This window comes from Lissotriton helveticus, chromosome 9, assembly GCF_964261635.1.
Source record: "Lissotriton helveticus chromosome 9, aLisHel1.1, whole genome shotgun sequence".
Taxonomy (NCBI): domain Eukaryota; kingdom Metazoa; phylum Chordata; class Amphibia; order Caudata; family Salamandridae; genus Lissotriton; species Lissotriton helveticus.
The window spans coordinates 352,652,500-352,665,808 of NC_136070.1; positions in this window are offsets into that span (position 1 = coordinate 352,652,500).

Sequence of the window (13,309 nt, forward strand, 5' to 3'; positions counted from 1 at the left end):
AATGTCCTGGCAAACGAGAGAACCCCTTAAAGCATTCTTGCAGTTTGTACCACTTAGAAACTCTTCTCGATCCCCACTCCGTCATTGAAATCTATATGGTAATTCCCAGGATTCCGTAACGTATTTCCTACCCATTTTTTCATATTTGCCTACCTGTCTTTGTTCAAGGCAATATTGAAACTGAAAAGTAGTGACCGGTAGAGTTATGTGGCCATGGATTAGCCATTCTGTAGATGGTGATTCCACCACTGTAAAGGGTAGTCTACCCAGTTTTTCAATAAGCAGCATTATATATTTAGCCCCCCTTAGTGCCATTTCAACCTGTTTATCTGTTAGAATATATTCAGAAAACAGTGACGTACTGTTGATGAAACACCAAGGCGCATAGCCAAGGTCCGGCCTATCTGAGGAAGAGATTTTCCCTCTATGCCCCTATAAGAGTACTTAGGTCATCTTCATTGTTTAAAATGACACTTCCCCGGTTCAAGCGAACCAGGCTAGGTGGCCAATCCATTGCAGTAGTAGCGGCTCGAGCATGGAACGCCCTTCCCTTTCATCTGCGTTCCAGCCAATGTGTAGCCCAGTTCAAGAAAAATTTAAAAACTCATCTGTTTAGAAGTGTGACATAAGCTGATCCTTGTATGTTCTCCTTTTGCTCCTTCCCATCGCGCCAGGATACTCCCAAGTAACAGTGCGCGTTACAAAACAATTTATACATACATACATACATACATAGCCTGCACACAAAGATTGCAGCGTCCAGCTCAGTAACACAATAGACCGTAACTGAGATTGCCCGTGTTGTAATATGGCCAAATCTTGATCCAGTATGTCTATTGCCGAAGATGCAATGTTGCCTATAGAATATATCCTGGAGGTCAAAGTTGTTAACCCATTATATACCACAGCTAACGATTTTTCTAAGTTAATACGGTCAATTTCCTGTATTCTCTCTGCAGCCTCTTGTTGGGATATTTTCCAAATTTCATTGTAGGCAGCATAAATGCCAGCATATATGAAGTGTTTCTGACATGTCTTTCTGGGACCTAAAAAAAATCCCTAAGATCCTTGTCCTGTGAGAGTAAGGATAAGTATTGTTTCACTTCTGTGAGTGATGAGGTTTCTAGCCAATCAAGGCACAACTTCCCAACACTATAGGATGTCACTACCCCAGGGTGTTCACATAGCGTGGGTCTAAATAGCGCTTCTGTTCCCTGGACTTGCCAGTCCCTAGATCCCTAGACCGATTTTAAGCCTATTGTGTTCTTCCATAGGTCAAAATCCTTTTCAGACATTTGGGCAAAAAAAGAAGCAGAGTAAATCTGTTTGATGTTAGTCAGCGTAATTTTCGGTGCTGATGTTGGTGTAACCTTATAATAATATGAGGTCGGGCCAGTGGTGTTAAACCCTGAAAAATATGAAAATTTGTGTGCAAATGTTTGAAAACGACTTTTTTTGGTGGAGTAGGGCAATGTTCCCATTGGTGATATTCGAAAACATTTCTAGGTGTTATCGATTTGGGTAAGATATGATGACTATATTGTTGGTAACAGTACAAAGTGTCAAAATCTGAAGTACCTTCTAACATTTCAGTGTTCGGAAGTGTGGCAGTTTTTACTAAATCAGGCAATATGTTACTAACAGTTTCAGTGTCCCAATCATCAGAAAATGTACTGAAGGTAATGATTTCACTTAATGAAAATGTAAATACATGAGAAAGTTCGGTCGGGCCGAATATATCAACATCAACCTTGTCCCAAGCTATACCGTCCGGTATAGGAACTGCTGTGATGTTCACTGGTGACAAGTCTCTTTGTTCACGATGACTAAGTATTAGCGAATTTTGCGAATTCGCGATCCGCAAATTTGCGGATTTGTAAATTCGGGATCCGCAAAATTCGCGAATTTGCGGATTTTTTAATTTTTGCGGGTTCACGGGGCGCTTTGCGTGTTCGCGGGGCGATTTGCGTGTTCGCGTTTTTTTTTGTGCGAGACCGCTCGTTGTTGTGCCCTTCTGCCCTCTGCCCCACTCGTTTTTTGTGCCATTCTGCCCTCTGCCCCACTCGTTTTTGTGCCCTTCTGCCCTCTGCCCCACTCGTTTTTGTGCCATTCTGCCCTCTGCCCCACTCGTTGTTGTGCCCTTCTGCCCTCTGCCCCACTCGTTGTTGTGCCATTCTGCCCTCTGTCCCACTTGTTGTTGTGCCCTTCTGCCCTCTGCCCCACTTGTTTTTGTGCCATTCTGCCCTCTGCCCCACTCGTTGTTGTGCCCTTCTGCCCTCTGCCCCACTCGTTTTGCCATTCTGCCCTCTGCCCCACTCGTTGTTGTGCCCTTCTGGCCTCTGCCCCACTCGTTGTTGTGCCATTCTGCCCTCTGCCCCACTCGTTGTTGTGCCCTTCTGCCCTCTGCCCCACTCGTTGTTGTGCCATTCTGCCCTCTGCCCCACTCGTTGTTGTGCCATTCTGCCCTCTGCCCCACTCGTTGTTGTGCCCTTCTGCCCTCTGCCCCACTCGTTGTTGTGCCCTTCTGCCCTCTGCCCCTCTCCTGTTTTATTTTAGAATGGCGCCGGCAAGCTGCCAGCGCCATTCTAAAATAGTTACTAAGTTAGCTTCATCAGGAAGCATTAATAGATAAAATAAAGCAGGTGCTCGAATTCAGTTAAACTCGAGCACCTGCTTCTATTAGTGCTTCCTGTTGAAGCTAACTTAGTAACTATTTTAGAATGGCGCTGGCAGCTTGCCGGCGCCATTCTAAAATAGTTACAAGCTTGAAGCTTGAACTTTTGCCCCCCGGATCCTTTCCGCTCGCGGATTTGCCGATTTTTGGCAAATTCGCGGGAATTCGCAGATTGCGAATTTGCCGAAAATCCGCAAAATCCGCGAGCGGAACGGATTTTGCGCCCATGCTTAGTGACGACTGATGTGGCTGCAAAATCAAGTTGACCTTTTGGGCTGTAGAGCTTTGCTGAAGGTATCTTCCATTAATAAGCATGCTAAAAGTTATAATTAAGCCTAGCCAGAAAAGAAGAAAACAGTATCCCAGTAATTACCCATAGTTCTACCGAAGGCAATACCAGGTACGTCTTTTTGAGAAAGTTCAGAAAGTTCTTGATTTGTTGCTTGCGTGTTTGTTGGGCTGGGGTTGTTTCCGGTTCATTTGGATCCAAGGGAATTGTATCAAAGTTCATGAAGTAGTCAGAAGCAGTTCGATTAATTGTTGGAATTGCATTGGGATTTGTTGAAATCGCATTTTGCTCTTATCGAGGCATGTTGACCTAGACGTCTATATTAGGTCTAATTGCAATCTGGTTATTATTTTGAGTTTGATTTTGAAGTTGAACTTCGGGTTTAAGGGGAACGAGTTCCATAGCGTTGTTGCCTAGTCCATCATTCCGTACAGGAGGCTCTTCAAACGTGATGAGTCTTTCTGTTTGAACTTCTTGTATTGTAGCGAGATGAGGGTGTCAGCTACTCTGAAGTACACGAGGCCTACTGTTTAGTATTGGCCACAAGTGTGGTTTGATTAAGTCAATTGAGACAATTCTTTTCTCCTTTTTCACGGCAAAAGGCGGCAAAAGTACAACTCTTGTTCCATGAATTGCTAGGACAGGTACAGGCTTTCTGTATGATGGTCCAAATTCTTTTTTGTCTGCTATTTTCTCTCTGACCAGATCCCTGACTTTTAGGATCAAGACAGGTCTTGCCATGACTGCCTTGACTTCCCCAGTGACGGTCTGTTTCATGTGGACATAACTTTGTTGTGTCCTGGAATCATTTAGATCCTGTAAAACAGCCAAACGATCATGGATATCAAATGGTTTTTCATTAGCCACTGCACCTTCACAATCAAGATAAGGTACCCACATTCTTGTCTCAAATAGCACCTCGTATGGAGTGACATACCCTAGAGAACTTCTTGGCTGGTTGTTGAGGGCTCTTTGTACCCCATATAAGTGATTGACCCAACTACCACCCTTTCCTAATACCCTAGCTGTTAAAGATTGCTTTAAGTCCCGTTTTTTCCTCTCCACAACCAAATTTCCATCAGGATGGTATGGAGAGGAGTAGCGCAATGATACGCCCATACTTTCAATGGCCTTTTTGTAAGCCCAAGAGCTAAATGCACGGTCAGAATGTAACGTGCCAACTGCGTATGTCCCTATAAAGACTCACAAATCTTTGATAACAGTTTCAGCGTCAGCTGAGAACTGAGGCCAGACCCATAGGAATCTTGAGCATGAATCCACTGCCACCCAGATATACTTGTAAGCCCCATCAGATTGTAGGGGGCAGCAGTGGTCCAGATACACACAAGCGAGAGGTTTGTCTGATGTTAATAATGGTGTCTGCTCCGAGCGTGTTATGGTGGAGCCTTTCATCTGCAGGCAGATGTCACATTTCAAGACATAGTCCTTAGTTTGTTTTGTTAGACTTGGCCATCAATAGCGCTGGTTCAATAACGAAATAGTCGCTGTAATGCCTGTGTGCGCAGAGCCCAAACTATCGTCTGCTGCAACAATCAAACCTTGTCTGCGATCCATATTTGGTATTATTCTATCCCCCACTCCAGGAATCTGAGCACACGGAATGTTGCTTGCATCTAACTTGTAGGAGTACATGAGGGGAAATTTCTTTGGTTCTGCTGAGCTGCCCTTGCGTGAAGCAATGACAGCAACCATAATCTCACCATCTATCCTCGTTTTTGAATGATTGATTGCAGCTACGGAAGCTGTGCGTACAGCCCCTTTTGCAGCTTCATCAGCCAATGAATTCTATTCAACATGAATGCCATCACGTTGATGACTCAGTGTATGGATCACGTGAGCCCTTGGTAGTTAGTTTTTCAACTCTACTACCTGTTCCCATAGTATTTTATGCTTAATTGTGCCACCATTTGCATCTTTGAACCTGTTTTCTCCCAATTATGTAGGTATTCATTGTACGATTGCACACAGTAAAAGGAATCACACACGATTAGTGTGGGGAATTTGTGATCCGTATTCACTAGTGTCAGTATTAATGCTTTTAATTCTGCCAACTGTGCTGTGCAGCCTCCTAGAGGGTGCGTCTTTGTGAAACTTGGATTGAACTTCCCATCCCGCATGCGACCTTTAACGATAGCACATGCTGCGCTGAATTGTTGCTTACTCTCTATGGCCAGTTGAGCAGATCCGTCAGTGTAAATGATGTATTTATACTGATCTAGAGGCATGATTTCATTTGATAGAGGATATTCTTGTTCGTATTGCAGGAATGCTTGTGTTTTTAAATTTGGATCAAATCTGTATTCAACGTCCATTGCAGTAAGAGAATTAGGCATTGTATCCATCTCGGATGTAGTGCATTTGCTTTTGGAATGCTAGCCTTTGTAACAGCCTCTAAAGCCGGTGCCAGGGTTACAACAATTACTCGTTTCCCCTGAGCCAGTGCTCTTTCTCTTGCTACTGCGGTCTGAACTGCAGTCAGGGTTTTCTCTGTTGAAGTAAAACGCATTTCTGCGTTTGTGTACAGGTGTGATTGGTATGCGATTGGTACTGTTTCGCCTTCATTAAAGGTTAAGTAAGAGTACCCACATTGACCCGCTATTACATGGATCATCAAGTGGCATACATTTACACGTGTTTGGAAGCTATTATCTCTTCCTTTAGTGAACGTGGGATATTTGTGTGCTCCTGTGTCCAATGTCTAACTGAGAAGTCAGGTTTTATTAAGTTGTAGAAAGGTTTTGCCTTTTCTGCATAATCCAAAATGTATGTTGAGCCGAAATTTAGGTATCCCAGTATTGATTGTAGATTTTTTAATGATTTTGGAGGTTGAAGCAGCGCATACTTTTCTAAAAAGTTAGCTGCCAGACTTCTCCCTGCACTTGACAGCTCATAACCTAAAAATAGTCCATTGAGGTGGACAATTTTTCCTTTTTTAAAGTTAAATTTGTAGCCCTCAGAGGCAAATCTCATAATAATGGTGCTTACCCTGGTCAAGTGCCTCTCTAAGTCATCATCTGTCAAATAAATATCATCTACATACTGTAACTCACTCTACCTTGGAGCCAAAAAAAGTGTGACACATACACTGCAGACTTTACAGAATGCAGCTGCACGACTACTACTGAATCTACCTAAATTCAGCTCTATTAGTCGTGCAATTCGAGAATAGCTGCACTGGCTCCCTATTTTGGATAGGATCCAATTTAAGTCTATGTGTATTTTACATAAGGCATTGCACGGAAGGGGACCAGGACAGATTAGACAATATGTTGAGCGCTATGCCCCACAGAGAGTTCTCCGCTCCGCCTTGGCATCCTTGCTAATAGTTCCAAGGATAAAGACGCTGAAGTAGGGCGGTAGAAGCTTTCGACATCTAGCTCCGAAGGATGTATGACGTTACAACGCATACTTTTACAACGCATACCTTTACAACGCATTTTTTACAACGCAACATCCTTTACAACGCATTCCATTACAACGCATGCCATTACAACGAATTAAAAAAAACAACGCATACTACCTTTACAACGCATACCATTACAACGCATAACATTACATTGCATGTATGGTAAGTATTGGATAGTGTAGGGGTAAAATTTACTATTCTAACTCCAGGGGGGGTGCAACAGTAGGGTAAGTGTTGGATAGTGTAGGGGTAAAAATTACTATTCTAACTCCAGGGGGGTGCAATGTAGGGGTAAAAATTACTATTCTAACTCTAGGGGGTTGCACCAGTAGGGTAAGTGTTGGATAGTGTAGGGGTAAAAATTACTATTCTAACTCCATGGGGTGCAACAGTAGGGTAAGTGTTGGATAATGTAAGGGTACTATGCGTTGTAATGTTATGCGTTGTAATGTTATGCGTTGTAATGACATGCGTTGTAGTGGTATGCGTTGTAGTGTCATGCGTTGTAATGGTTGCGTTGTGATGGCATGCGATGTAATGGATGTTGCGTTGTAAACGTTTTGTTGTAATGGTAGTGCGTTGTAAAAGTTGTGTTGTAAAGGTTGTTTCCCAGTTCCGAAGCTATGGAATTCTATGCCCCTGCATCTTAGAACCCAAAACAATCTACTTCAGTTTAGGAGGAATCTTAAAACCTGGCTGGTTAGCTGTACATAACCAGCTGTACTTCTCCTCACTCAGTATTCATGGTAGTAAGCGCTAAGACGCCACGGCATACACGCGCTTTATAAAAACCCTCATTTCATTTTATTTCATTTCACAATGATTCCTCATCAAATTTTTGGAGCAACTTAGTTACGCTTGCTGAAAATACACCGGGCTGTTCTTATACCCCTGAAGGAAACAACAGAATTGTCGCTGGGACCCTAACGCTGAGGGTGCGGTCAAATATCTGCTTTCAGGCGCTATATGTTGGCAGAAAAATCCATTTGAGATATCAAGTGTTGTTTTGAATTTTTTCTGTACAATGTTATTCATTAATGTGGCACTGTGTGCTTTTTGGGCAGCAAATGTCTTTGTGCAAGTGTTTAAATGTCTGTAATCTAAAACTACACAATATGTAGTGTCCGGTTTTGATACGGGAAACAGGATTCTTTATTGGTAAGAAGCATGTTTGAATCACCCCTTGATATTCAAGTTGATCTAAAATCTCCTTGACCTGTTTTTTAACTTCTTGCTTTATTGGATATTGCCTTTGTGCATTTGGTGAAACATTTAAAGGGATCACGTGGTAGGTTGAATTTTCATCCCATCCAGCATGATTTTTGTATAATGTTGGAGCTAGGGCTACTGCACACTCTTGTGCATATGTGTATTGAACATATATGGGAACGAGGTCGGAGAGAGATGGAAAAATTATATCTTCTCCCCTAGGGCACTAAGGAATGCTGGTGGCCAATCTTGTTCAGCTAACAGGATGTCATGACCAGATGATAGGTTCTTTCAAAAGTGACCTTTTATTTTTCTGGGCTTGTCCCCCTCCATCTGGAGTATTATTTCATGCAACTTATGTGGGACGCTCACCCTTTTATCTGGTTTTCCACCGTGATGTAATCATTCAAGTCCGCTGTCACCAGTAATTCCTTCAGGTTCTGGCGAGCTATTGTTACTTCTGTTGCACTGTCTAGCATCGTCAGAGCCCATTCCCCGTTCAGAAGTTGTGTCCTCAGAATTCTGGGCATGTCTGATCTTCAGGCCTGCAACTTTCTTCTTTTTAAACTGAGGTTTTGATTTTGGTTTCTCTTCTTATTTGGAAGTATAGTCTTGAGTGTGCTGCTTGTTTCTGGACTTGGTACACTCTTCCTTGTGTTTTGACCGTCCTTCTTCTCTCTCTGAGTTTTCCGATGAACCCTGAAAGGAACGAGAGGAATGTGTATCAGTATCCTGATGCCTGGCAGGTTTCCTAATATTATCCCTATTCCTAAGGTTATACATCTTTTCAGATTGCTCCTGTGGGGGAGAGCTACCTCGGGATTGTGATCTTTTTTCTGTATAGTTTTGTTGTTTTTTTTTAGAAGTGTGCTTTTCAGGACTGCCCATCAGTTGAGCTTTTAAAGCTTTCTGATCCAAACGGTCTCTGCCTATATCTGCATACGCAGTTTCAATTATTTTGGGTAGTTTGTGTGGTTGTTCAAATTGACTGAACTCCCTTAGGCATTGGCGGATTGCCACTGATGATGCTTCCCCTTTAAAAATAGCTAGTATTATGGCCATAGTTATTTTGTAACTTCATCCCTAAGTTCAGAGCAGGCTCTGCCCCGTACTTGTTCTGTATTTGTCTTAATACATCTGGTATCACCGCTAATGAAGGAATACCATGAGTTCTGATATATATGGCAGTAAAGACTGTACCCCAAGTGGTACAATCCTCTAATTGTGGTGTTATCCCCATGGGCAAGCAGATTGTCAGCATTCTATGTTTTTCAAATGGGGTAGTATCTGAGAATACTGCCTCAAGCGGAGTTATTTTCTGAGCTACCCAGAATGGTATTTGTTCATGTTTTGTGGGCATTTTGCCCATTACTGCGTGTAATGTTTGTGGAGTTAATTTAGTTGCTGTACTCTGAGATTGAGTTTCATTTATTGCAACTGCTGCAGGTTAGACTGTGAAAGTTCTCATGAATTGTGTCATGTTTCTGTAGATTTTAATTAATTCTTTGTGTTGAGTGAGTAAGTCTGGCTGTGGCATTGTTTCAATGTGTTCCTGGTCTTCCTAACGGACCAACCCTTACTCCTCCTCTTAAGTGGAGTAGGACGCCTTTAAACCAGTATTGATGTTCCTGGTAAGTGAGTGGAATCTCTATGTCTTCGAATGGAGAATATTTCTCTGGTGCATCTCCCTCTGTGTATGAGTGAAATGTCTGTGTTCTTGCATCTGCTGCTGGGAATGTAACCCATGAGTAGAATACCTCTATTTTGTTTGATTTGTGTGCCTCAATCACAAAAGCTACTATGTCACCCCTAGATTGTAAGCCATTTTCTAATAGTTTTAGGGTGATTGTACGTCTGTATTTTGGTGCAATTAGAATTCCGCTCACCTCTTCATCTCCTGTTGAGATGCATTGAGTCACCACCAGCTTATCTTCGCCCTTAGTCATTTTTGTAATGAAGAAGTTTGTTCAAGGGAACTAAGATAAGGTTTTTATTGCACAATTTTTGGAACACTATGTCCTGTCAAGCTTGATTAACCAACAGCCAATAAATAGGATTTTTCACCTACTCAGCTGTGGTGGAGTTTGTGCCCACCCACTCCAGATAACTCTGGCGTTTTGTGAATAGGGGTCTCTGAGAATAAGCACAACTGAACTACTTAGATTCTACTGTTAAATAAGTACCAATCCAACATTGGTGGCGCCATGTAGTGTAGTTCTCATATTACCCATACAGGACCTGCATGTGTGGATAACAAACTGTAGGATTGGTGGCAGACTAACTTTGAACACCCCCACTGCGTATGTTAGCCTGTTTACATTAGCTAGCTTGCAGTGCCACTATAATCTCCTCTTATCGGGGAGAGAATAGTTTCGGGCAACCTTAGAACATGACAACCCTGATTCCCCAGGATCCTGGGAACAATGTACTACCTTTCTATCAGTCACTCGTGCTCACTTAGTTTTTCTCAGAGAGTTTACATAGAAGAAACAGTCGGGCGTGTTACAATAAGTATTTATTGCACACTTGTTCTTCTAGTGTAAACTATATGTGCTGTGACAACCATTAGACAGTAGCAGGGATATATGATCTGCATTACGGTGAATCTAAAAGGATTGTACAGTTCTACCATTTTGCAATAGTCATGAACACATACATGGATATAAAATGCATGATAAAGGAAAGCATGCATACTCCTAAGATGCCTATCTAGATGTACCTAGTATGTGAGTAGGTGTGAAGCCAAGAATCACTCTAGGTTTAGTCTAACCCCATTACCTGAAGCAAGAGAGTGTAGGACCCTGGTCTTGAGTTGGACACCGGCAAGGGATGTTTAGGCCACTGTCATCTAGAGCATCTGCATGCAGGAGCCTCAGCATCTCTGGTCAGTGTGTCAGCCTGGAAGTCTTTTTTCCCTCTCTCTAATACTGGCAAGAGGTGCTGTATTTATACAGAAAACTTGCTAGGTTTACTTTGTCCCTTGTGTTTCTTGTATTAGCCATTGTTGGGTTGGCGATGCCATATTGGATGAACCTTGTACGTATATATTATTCAGGTGGATGTAGCCCCAGCCTGGTTTCCAAGAACCCTTATGAATATTCATTCATACTGTGTCAGTCTAAAGATGAAGTCATAGAACGCCACTGTTTAGGGAAACCCTCCTTCTGTGCCCAGGACTAGAACTAGGTAAAGGTTCAATCCTAAAATGCTTATTACTGTGTAGTGTAGGGGAGGTGATGTAGGTGAAAGGGTATGATGTCACCCGTGCCTATATTAGGGCACCTATATGAAACCTAACACTGTACTTAGTTCATCTATTAACCAACGCTACCTGGATCATAATGAAAAATTCCTTAGTTCCTCCACAAGGTTTCTCTCCGAGTCCGAAAACCCCTGAACAAGATTGGAAACAGTGGAAAGTAGCGTTTAAGACCTATTTGGTAGCTTTGGAAGGGGATTCATTTACTCACAAAAAGAAATTTGCGATTCTCCTTCACTATTTAGGCTCAGAAGGTCGGAAAATGTTTAAATCACATTCCCAAGGAAGTTGTCCTTCCTCTTGATGGAGAAGGTGTAGGGGATAGTTTTACTGATAAATATGTGTCGGTTATCAAATCCTTAGATCTGAGATACACAGCTAGGAAGAACGTGATTATGGAACAACATAAGTTTTACAGAAGAGCACAAAGGAGACTCTGTTGCCAGTTATGTGGGTGCTTTAAGGATTCTGGCTGTTTCATGTGAGTACAGAGATTTTGAAGAGGAGATGATAAGAGATCGATTGGTTGAGAAGACTAATTACAAAAAATAATAAGAAGCGTTATTATCTAAACCAAATCTTACATTAGATGAAGCTGTTGAAATAGCCTCCAGAATGGAAAGTACTAATGCATTCAAGGATCAAATGACTTTATCGGATGTAAAGTTTCAGGACTTCTTGGCTGTGAAGCTGAAACATAAGAAAGATAAAATCAAGGAGGAGGCAGGAAAATTATCTGACAAGACAAACAAAAGACAGTATTACAGACAATTAGAATGTTTTAGATGTGGTAGCACCTTTCATCTTAGGAATGCTAATGTGTGCCCTGGCAAGGAAAGCACATGTGCCAAGCGCCTGTGTTAGGGACATTTTGCGAGAGTTTGCAGGTCAGGCAGACAGCAACCAAGCAAAATCCATTATGTAAGGCTAAACAAATCAGCTGACGATGATAGTTCCATGAGCAAAGAGGGAGAGGTGTTAATTGTTGAGAATGCCAATTGTGCAAATATGTATGGGGTTTCAGAAAATGATATCACAAGGCCTTCCTGTACCTTAAACACCAATGGAATTGATGTGAAGGTCATGACAGACTCAGGATCACCATTTACTATGGTGAGTGAAAATGTATGGCATAACAAATTCAGAAGTTGTCCTTTAAAAGATTCTAAAATGTGGCCTGTTGGGTGTGGTGGGAAGTCCACAGATGTAATAGGGGAACTCAATGCAAACTCTAAATTTCAAAATATCAGTTCTGAGTGTGTGATACATATTGCCAAGGATGATGCTTGTTTATTAGGCTGGCATGATCAGTATAATCTAGGAATAGTGTTAGATTCCAATAATCCTGCTCAAGTAATTTTAAAGAAATAATATTTGCCAATTCTTTCTGTGGGGGAGAAGTTTCCAAAAAAGGATGAATTTCTGGAAGTTTCTCAGCATAATTTAGGTATACTATAGGGGTTAACACACAAGATAATAGTTGACGAGAATGCGTGCTCCATTGTTCATAAAGTTAGGAGAGTACCTTTAGCCTTGCATGCTGAATTGAAGAAGGAGTTACATAAGTTGTGTGATGAAAGTGTCATCACACCTATAGAATGCTTAGACTGGGTTGCCCCTATCGTTTTGGCATGCAAGGCTAATGGTGCTGTTTGCATGTGTGTGGACTTACGCGATCTTAATAATCAGATCTGGATCGATCGCCACCCCCTCCCCAACGTATTGTATTGTGCACAAACCTTGAAAGGCAAAGGTCCCAGCTATCTTGCAGGTTCATTCACTCATTACACACCTTCTAGGCCACTGCTCTCAGGAACTAAATCTTTGCTTCTTGTACCGTGTTTCCAAAAATTGTGACTGGGTGGGAAAGCTTTCTTTCACCTAGCCCCTTTCTACTGGAATCAACTCCCTACCCATCTGCGGCAATGCCCTGATCACCTTCAATTCAGAAGGCTCATTGAAACTGTACTATTTTACCTTGTCCCTCCCCTTGGCTTACTGTAGCTCCTCCATAGCGCAGAGATACCCCTTCAGGGGGGATTCGGGCGCTTTATTAATTAGTAATAACCTAATTTAATAATAAAAAATTAAACATCACTGAAATGGTATCAGCTTTGAAAGGGGGCAACATGTTTAGTATATTTGATATGACTTCAGCATATCATCAAATGGATTTGCATTCTAGCTCTAGGCACCTGACTGCTTTCATAGCCCCTGAAGGTTTATATCGTTTCAAGCGCATGCCATTTGGGTTGGCTTCAGCTTCTGCTGTCTTACAGAGAGAGGTGGAGAAATTATTCAAGGGTTTGGAAGGGGTCATCGCGTTTCAAGACAATGTCCTAGTATTTGGCAAGGATCAGGAACAACATGACCGCAGAGTGTGGTAAGTGTTATTTATCTTAAGAGAAAAGGGGGTGACACTGAGTGCGGACAAGTGCAATTTCAACTCTC